The sequence below is a fragment of the Lissotriton vulgaris genome, chromosome 4_1 (assembly GCF_964263255.1).
Source record: "Lissotriton vulgaris chromosome 4_1, aLisVul1.2, whole genome shotgun sequence".
NCBI lineage: Eukaryota > Metazoa > Chordata > Amphibia > Caudata > Salamandridae > Lissotriton > Lissotriton vulgaris.
In genome coordinates, this window is record NC_141691.1 from 746,197,459 (window position 1) to 746,207,361 (window position 9,903).

Genomic DNA, 9,903 nt, shown 5'->3' on the forward strand with positions numbered 1-9,903 from the left:
GACGCCTTGCTAAATCAAATGAAAACACAGCATCTGACTAGTGCCCGTTTTACAGGATATGAATTGACACTTTTGGCCCCTCATATCACGTTGAAATTATGTTTGACTTTGAATCCTGCTACATTATTCCCATTTCTAGCTACTCAGTCTCAATCACAAGAGGTGTATTACTGTATATTCCTTACTGAAGAACAAACAAAGGGTTGTGTTGACCTACAAGATACACCTCTTTCTAACATTGATGGGGAATTGTGAGTTGATGGATCTTGCCTGACGTTGCCTGATGGCACTACATCGGCTGCTTATGCACTTACAACACTTCAGACAGTAGCCGAGACAGCTTATATCCCACAGAAGTCAGCTCAAGCAGCCGAGTTGATAGCACTGACAAGAGCATGTGAGCTTAGTACAGATTTGCTTGTTAACAATTACACTGATAGCCAATACGCCTTTGGCATGGTACATAGCCTTGGCCAGCTGTGGAAAGAAAGAGGCTTTCTCACTTCACATGGGCCACAAATAGTGCGTGTGGAATTAGTACATAATCTCCTATACTGCCTTGACCTATCCTAAGAAAGTGGCGATTGTTAAATGTTGCGCACACAGGAAAGTGACCGATAAAATAGGAGCAGGCAATGCCTTTGCAGATTACACAGCTCGGGAGACCGCAATGCAGCGAAATACCACACGTATGTATGTAGGTAAGTCACAGGCATAACCTTGGCATGATGCCAGGCAAGAAGTGCTGGACATGCAACAATCTGCCTCTGTTGATTAATTAGACCAATGGTCCAAAGAGATGTATTGAATGATGAGGGCTGCTGGAGGAATAAAGAAATCACAAAATGGAAGTTACCCACAGCCTATTTACACCCTATGATTCATATGACACATGGGCTGGCACATGTTGAAGCATCCATAATAGCAAAGCAACTTATGCAAGTTTGGGATTATCCAGAGATTGTCGGTACAGCTAATAAAATAGTCCAGTATTGTCTGAACTGTCTCTAGTATAATCCTGGAAAGGAAACACGAACTCCAACAGGAGGGTTTGCAATACCTACTACACCTTTTGAGGTCCTGCAAATGGACTACATACAGCTTGAGCTTTGTAACAACCTAAAGTATGTCTTGGTAGTGGTTTATGCCTTTAGTAAATGGGTGGAGGCATACGCTTCAAAAGATAATACAGCTCCTACTACAGCAAAGGTGCTCCTAAAGGAGTTCTTTCCCAGATTTGGCATTTGTCGAGTTTTGTGGAGTGACAACAGACCCCATTCATTGGGCAAGTTGTTGAGTATCTCATGAAAGGGTTGGGAATTAAGCAGAAGTTTCATGCTGCTTTTCACCCACAATCAGCAGGACTAGTGGAACGTTACAACTCTACCCTCAAATTACAATTGGCTAAGATACAGGTTTCCACATCTTTGAAATGGCCTGATGCACTGCCTTTAGCATTGCTATCCATTAAATCAATACCACATACAGGATCTGGCCTCACACCGTATTAGGTGGTTTTTGGAAGGCCAATAAATATTTGGGGGATTCCTAAGCCACAACCTATGCATGATGTACGCTATGTATTGATGAATGACTATTTGTTTCAGTTGACTGACAGTATTTCTTCTATTTATCAACAGATTCGGGAGACTCTTCCAGAGAGGTCGCAAGGTGAGGGGCACTGCTTGCGCCCTGGTGACTACGTCATCACAAAGTCCTTCAAGAGAGCCATCTCCCCAGCACCGAGATGGCGAGGCCCTGAGCAAGTGGTGCTAGAAACCAGGACTGCAGTTCAAGTGACGTATCAGAAGATTGGGTCCATGCGACACACTGCCAGAAGGTGTTACAAGACCTAGTGAGCCCAGCTGCATTGGCAGATCACCGTGATATCCTGGTCAACCAGAAAGGACAAGTTGTGTCACCTGAAGGATCTGAGGAAGTCTTCCCGGACCACACGATTCCTGGTACATCAGCTGCGAACTAGGAAAAAAGGCACTCCGTTGCTGAAAAAGAATGTTTGAGCCACTGTCCTGGGTGGTTAAAGCCTGACTACAAAGGGGGATAGCCTTTTAGTGACTGCCCGGCTCAACCTCAGTGAAGAAATCAACGTCTGCACAGGATATTAGGGCACCATCTGTTTTGTTGTTTGTCAACAAAATGAATATGGCTAAGGAGAAGAAACCAACTGCTGCAAGAGTTTGTAGAAAAAGAACAATAATTGTTACTGGACTCACTTTGACTGTTGTTATTGTTGCTGCAATAACATGGATTGTAGAGGAAGTAGCTCCTGTTGGAAATCTGCTGACTGCTACTACTCCTGTTCCCACTGAATATTATTACTTTACTCTTCCTTTTTATGAACAGAAGCACAGAATGTCCTACCTTAATAACACTTTAATTCGGATGTTGCACCATACACACAATGCTACACATGTTACCAACTGCTGGGTATGTGGAATGATGCCAGCTCATCAGAAAAAGGGAGGAACGCCTTTTATTCCCTTGCTGTTTTCACATAATGGCCCCCACAGAGCCTGGTTTGCATTGTTGTGGGCTTCTGAAGTTGCTAACATTACTTATGCTGATGTAGGAAGACTAAACGCTCAATTGAATAGGGTTTGTTACCCTGATGAGGAAGGAGATCTACAAGCTAATGGAACTGTATGGAAAATGGAGGAGTATCGTAAATGAAATTCCTCTGCGCGCTATGTTTTCCCTAACACTCGAACAACCAAGGGAAATGAGCCTCCGGTTCTTGCTGTCACTAGAGCTCGAGCAGATCTCTGTGTGAGCAGTATTGGCAATATACCTGTGGGAAAAAGTGACTGTACTTTAGTGTTGAATATTACTGGAATGACCAATAGCAGCTTTTTGTCCTCACATAATACTTATTTCATTTGCCGGAGTAAAGGTTATTATCATCTTCATATTGGTTGCTCAGGTAGCTGCTACGTGTCCTTTTTGCTTCCACCTGTGTTTTTGGCACCTGCATCCTACCATAAAGATTATAAATTGTACAATGACATTTCTAAGAGTCGATTCAAGAGGACAATAAATAATGATGAGGTGGATCAAACTCATACTGTACTGCAGCATTATATTGACTTTAACTTTGGACTATTCTTCTTTGTTGGTGCGGCCTTAAGCAGCCGAAAAATCAGACGTTTGACACGTGTGGTAGAGGCTGTAACCAATCAGACAGCAATGGCGCTTGGAAATATCACAGAAGAACTACAAATTGCGAGAATTGTGATGCTCCAGAATAGGATGGTCCTTGATGTCATCCTGGCTGACCATGGTGGAGCATGTCGCATCATCGGGAGTAGCTGTTGCATTTACATCCCTGACCACGCCCCTTCTGTTTTTGATGCAATTTCCGAGATGCGCAAAATAGCCAATGAAATCCATCAGGATTCAGGAACATGGACTTTGACTGGATGGCTATGGAACATGTTTACTGTATGGGGCTGGAAATTACTGTCAACTCTATGTATATTTGTTGCTATTCTTTTCACTTGTTGCCTAGGTATCCAATGCGGCCCGATGCTTTGTTCCCTCTGTGTTTCTACTTGCACCTCGTGTATACCGACTAAACAAAATGCTAAGAATGTAAGTGCCCGATTAGCAAGTGATCAAGAAATCAATGAAATGATGCAGATTGACATAAATTATATTTTTCGTATTCCTTCGAAAGTATAAGAACATGTCTTCAGCATATGCTAAAAGGGCCGTCTGTGGAAATCGAAAATGATTTCTGTTAGCATAAGCTGAAGCCATCTTGTCTGTGGCATCCATTTTGTTAGCTATGTAATTCTTCTGTCTTCACTGCTGCTTGCCCTTCTATTCTGCTTAAGTCATCAACTTTAGTTAACTACTTCTGTACTGGGCCAAAGCAATGTATGTGCTGAGAAAAGGCCTGTAGCTGCTGAAATGGACCTGGTTAAAGATGTAACTGTCGACTATTTGTGGCTGCTGTAAGCAGTTCTGTTCCCTCTCCATCTTTGCTGACTAAGTGATCTCCCATCTGCCCATGTTTGTCTGTAGTTATTCTTGTGTAGGCCTGTACCTTCTATTTGTATCTACATGCTTACTCTGCAACAAAGTCTGTATATAAGCACCATGGCCTGTGTATTCAATGTACTACCTCCTGAAACACTTGAGGGTGTAGTTTGGACATAGTCCCACTCATGAGTGATTAATAAACTTGTTATTTGAATTCCAGCTTCAGTGCCAATCTTTATTTTGTTGGTCTATGGACCCGTGGACAAGATAAGGGTGAATCCTGCACCGGTGTGTCCATTAAAAGGCACATTTCCACCCCATAGCACCCATGGTGGTCACCGCTGTCGCATCACCAATAAAGTTCTTTGCTGACTCGACCGTTTGACTACGATATTTACTTATATATAACGCCGCTTGGAACAGAAAGTTAGTGCTGACGCCAGCTTCGCAAATAAACAGACTGCCCTGATGAAGTCTAAATGCATATACTGCTATAAATAGACGAAACACATGTTGGCTAGCAATCCAAAGAGATGCTGTAAAGAACATTAAAGAAGAAGACTGACACCTATTCTGGAATATGATGTTTTATTCAATAGTTGTTTTGTACACACTTTGATTCTGCTCAGGATATATTGTATACATTTTTGTTAATGTGGTTTACTACATTATTTATGACGATAGATAGACGTCATTATTATCCCTAGTAGCAGCTCTAATAATTCTATCTAGTACTGTTGACAATAGAGCGCGAGCTGAAAACCTTCTATCTATTGCTTTTCATTGTGTAAACTGCAACAGATCCACCCGGGTCTTGCAGTAGTGCTTAATCCGTGACCTGGGTGGACCACATTATGTGCAGAAAAAAAGTTACCCCTCGAAAGGACAAGCACTCGCAGGTAGGTATCGCTGACACGGCAAGAGCAGCTCATGCAGACACAGTCCCCATCAAAAGATAACGCTGTCTACACGTTTCGGTCAACACACCTTTCTTCATGGACAGCTTCAAGTGAAATGACAGCAAACAATACATCACCAGTTTATTCCCTTCTATCATTTCCATGAGAAACATCAGGTGAATAATCGAATTGCATTGTGGGACTGGTAGTACCATAACACCCATGTGGGTCACCGCCGTTGCATCACCAATAAAGTTCTGTTCTGGAGGAAAAACAGTGTCATGCAGAGTCGTCCTCAATTCCACAGAGCACCTTCCTGCTCCGTTCTTGCTGGCCTAATCCTTAAAAATAGTTGCCACCCTATACCATTACCTTCCCTAAACCCTAAAAATACTTTTACCACCCTATATCCTTCCCCACCCTTAAACCCTAATTTTTCTATCTCTCTCTCTCTCTCGCTCTCTCTCTCTCTCTCTCTCTATATATATATATATATATATATATATATATATATAAATATATATATATATATACATACATACACACACACTTACCTTAAAAATACTTACCTTGCATTATACATACATACACACACACTTACCTTATAAGCACTTAACTTGCATCCCCCAGGGATCCATCCTGAGTCCTCTACTTTTTAACGTTTACCTAATCCCACTCATCTCTCTGATTGAATCATTCGGCATACTCATAACTTCGTATGCCGATGACACTCAACTCATTGTGCCACTAGAGGAAAACTCTACCAATGCCGGACTCAATCTTAAAAACTGTCTGACGGAAGTTTTCCACTGGATGGAAGTAAATCACCTTAAATGTAACGCCAGCAAGACAGAAATCCTCCCAATGGGAAAAAATGTCAATTTCTGTCCCAGCCTATGGTGGCCAGAGGGCTCCACCGCTCCTCCCCAGACCGTAGCGACAGCAAGAAATCTCGGAGTCCTGTTCGACACCGAGCTATCTTTTGACCAACACGTCAGGAAAGTTGCTGGATGCTGCTTTGGCATCATTAAATCTCTTAAAAAATTCTTCGACTTCCTGCCCACTGACTCAAGAAAGACAGTAGCAGTTGCTCTTATCCTCGCCCGCCTAGACTACTGCAATAGTCTGATGGCAGGAGTTAAAAAATCTACACTAAAAAAACTGCAAAGTGTACAAAACTCAGCAGCCAGACTAGTTCTAAAATTGCCCAGGAAATCCTCAGCATCTGCTGCCTTAAAAACTCTTCATTGGCTGCCTCTGCATAAAAGAATACTCTTTAAAATTCTAATCACTGCATTTCGGGCATTCCACTGCACAGGCCCTAAATATCTCAGCAGACGCTACCCCCACTACAACCCTCCCAGGACTTTACGATCCTCTAACGACAATCAGATAAAGACAGCTAGGTTTAACCTCAAAACCAAAGGGGGCAAAACCTTGACTTATCTGTCTTCCAGAGCTTGGAACGCCATGCTTAAAAATCTCAGGTCCCTTACTCTAGAATCCCAGTTCAGGAAGTAACTGAAAACCTGGATTTTTAATCTTCCAGACGACTATGTCATGGCCGCCATCTAACTCTGCTTACGTAACTGACTGCATACCTCCAGAACAGCGCCAGGATGCTCCTTCCAGAGCGACCGTTGCGCTCTACAAATACAAATACAAATTATAAAGGCCTGTGTGGTAAAGGCATATTTGTGGTAAAAACATGCATGTTAACCCGTTGACCGCTGCGCGAATTTCGCTGCGGTCCGGACGATTTAAGCAGTGGGCGGGGTTTGGACGACCCCCGGCCGTCCTCCACATACGCCCACCGTCACGTGGGATGGCCAGGGGCCGTCCGCAGCACCAAACGGGTTAAAGACATTATCTGGTAAAGGAATTGTGTGGTAAAGGCTGTGTGGTATAGGCATTGCGTAGTAATAGACATTTCATCCTTGAACCAGCTTTAAATAAAAAAGATTTGGGTAGATGGGGCAACAGTTACATTTCATGGGGAAGTTTTTTAAGTGTGAGATGAATAATATACATTATGTAATGCACATTCCTCTGCATTATTCCCTTAGTCTTTCTCATTTGGTGAAGTGACTTTACCCAATGCTTCACTATGCACAGTATCTACTCCTGAATGATTGCTGTAATTAATTTTTAGTTGCAAACTACAGATTGTTATCTTTACTTTAACACTCTTTATTTCGTTTTTATGAAAGGTAATACTCATACCTTCACCTATAATATCTGGTCGGCAAGAACACTCGTAGTGTTCCCACTAAAGAAGGCCAGCACCCCCACCACCTCCCCGCCCCACACTCCAATATATATGCTGTGTTATAGATACCGTGTGAGAAAAGCGGTGTTGGTTTACACTCACAAGTCATGAATCACAAACTGCACTTTGTATGAGGTTTTGTAGTGCTGCAGTAGTGCTACAAAAATTACCACAAAGTGCTATTCACACACTGCACTTTTGTAGTAACTTAGACTTTTGAGTAAATCCTTTTCAGTATTCACAAACTGCACTTCTGCTGTAACTTACATTTTCTAGTTAAGTCACTACCCCCGTTATTTTCTATGCGGGGTTGCTGTACCAGTGGTTGGCCATGTGTAATACTAGACTCTCTACAATAGTGTATGTTACTACAAAATGGTAAACCGCTACTAAAATGCAGGTTGTGAACATTGACAAGTAGTAAACACACTTAAAAGTGTAAACTTACTCAAAAGTATGTTCCCTTTGTAAATAAGGCCCATATATGCTAACAGTCCTCAATTTGTGGAATATGTTATCCCTGTGGAAGCAGTGGCCTGTCCTTTATGGCGGAGACCCCCTCTCACCTTTGGCCATCAAAAAAAGTGTCTGTCAGACTGAGCAAAGGACAGCCTGACAGACAATCTTTATTTTCAGGTCAGGCAACTAAGAGCTCGATATTCACTAAATATGCAGGCACCTGGCTGCCTGAGCGGAACTTTGCCAGACTGAAGATGTCACAGCTCTGTGGTTGTGACCTCTTCAACCGTTGCAAAAAGGCTCGAGGCCCTACCCCTCTTAATGGGCACGTCACTGATAGCCTCAGACCTGGGCACTTTTAAGCCCTGAAGTGCCCAGGATGTAGAGTCTTTCATTCATACCTTGTCACAAAGTGGGTGGTGTTAGCAGTCTCACTGACCCCATCCTACTCTTCGACGAGGTAGGGTCTGCTGCATACCCGGCAAATAGCACACTACTCCGGAACCCAAAAAGGATTAGTGATGAATTAGTACAGTGAAATATGAAATTAATTTGAGCGTTGGATTTGTTAGTCTGTTATTTGGATTGAGAAGGATAGTGTAGAGATAAAAGAAGAAATGGTTTGCATTTATATAGCGCTTGCTACCCCTGATGAGGTGTCGAAGCACTTATCACGCGACATACGGTTCACCCTTTTGTTTGCTCCTGGTTTGACATGGTGTAAGATCAGTCCAAAGTTCAGCTCTAAAATAATTTCGCACGAGAACGTTGAGGAACGCTGTTGTTTTTGCTGGTTTGAACAGCACGACAAAGCATCACTTAGCATCACAGGAGCATCTGAACATTTTTTTTGTATATCGGGCCTGTGTTCTAAAATAGGTTATACTGAAAATAATCTCCACAGAGCAACCAGTCTGTCACCGCCAACATTTTGCCGAGGGTATTGTATGTAGAAGTGGCTTTATTTACAGTCTGAAATATGCATACGAGTACAATTTGTTGATTCAGCCACTCATTCAGCATCTCATTTAAGGTGCAGCTTTTCGCCTATTTTTAAAATTAAGAAAACGACGCTGAGCTCAGTTTCCAGGCCTATCCATCAGTTGGGCTAATGATTTTTCAGGAAGTGACGTGCTGCTTCTTGTGTGTTCAGGTACCCGAGGCAATGGAGAAGGGAATACTTCTCAGTTTCAGGTTTCTCCCATTACACCGCCACAGGGCAGTGGACGCTTTGGGTTTCAAGTTCATAACCCATTTATATTTAGAGGCTGAGGTTATCTGCGACCAAGTATTGGCTTATTTATGCCTGTGGGCTCTGTATTGCATGTTGTGTTATTGCTACCACGCATCGAAACAAGCAGGCCCTGATTACATGTTTGGAACAGGGTGGAGTATCTACCACACCTGGTAAATACCATCAGTGCTGAGGTATTTACTGGGTTTGGTAAATACCTCTTATTTATGTTTTGAAATTGAAAATGAGGAATAATTTGCAAAAGTCGTTATTTAACAATGGGGAGGAATTCAGGGGCATATTACCAATCAATAGCGATAATATTCGCTATTGCTTGGTTAGAGACAAAAATGTATCGCCGACCTGCGGCGATTTTTATCGCAGATAAACCTTGGTATTACCAAGTTTTTTCGCAAATGCGATAAAAATCGGCCGCAATGCATGAATATCGCTGAAAAGTCAGCGATATTCATGCATTACCGAGCTAATGCTCTGAGCCATGTTATCCACCTACCATTGAATAACATGGCTAAGAACTGCTCAGGGGCAGGTGTTAGCTTTTGGAGATATTCGCGCTTAGCGCGAATATCTCCAAAAGTTGGTAATAGGAGATAGCGATGTTAGCGCTTGGCACGCCCACTTTGCATGTCAAGTCAAGAAATACTTTATTCTGTTCAATTTACAAAACCATAAAAGTACAAAACACATAAAAATGGTCCATAAGTCACCAGGCTGCATAACAATGATAAAATACAGCATAAAAAGGGAGGGAGTACCCATAAAAACATGCAGCACATGGTGGCAAAAGTTTAAAAACGACAATATGTACGTCATTCTATAATTAAAAAAAGCAACATAAGAAATTGCAAGTTAAAAGGCTTGATTCAAGTTACACTTTGCATGGCATTAGTGATAAATATCAATGACATGCAAAGCGGGGCCCAAGATGGTCGCTATCTCCTACTAGCTGCCGCTAAGTGGTGTTAGCGACAGCTAGGTAATAGAGAGATAATTTTATCTCCGCTTTCTTGACTTTTAAA

The 9,903-nt window shown here is 42.3% G+C and overlaps 1 pseudogene; it reads left to right on the plus strand.

Moving 5' to 3' along the window:
• The first annotated feature begins 2,157 nt into the window (after window positions 1–2,157).
• LOC147722524 (uncharacterized) lies at window positions 2,158–3,699 on the plus strand (annotated as a pseudogene).
• The last annotated feature ends 6,204 nt before the right edge of the window (window positions 3,700–9,903 follow it).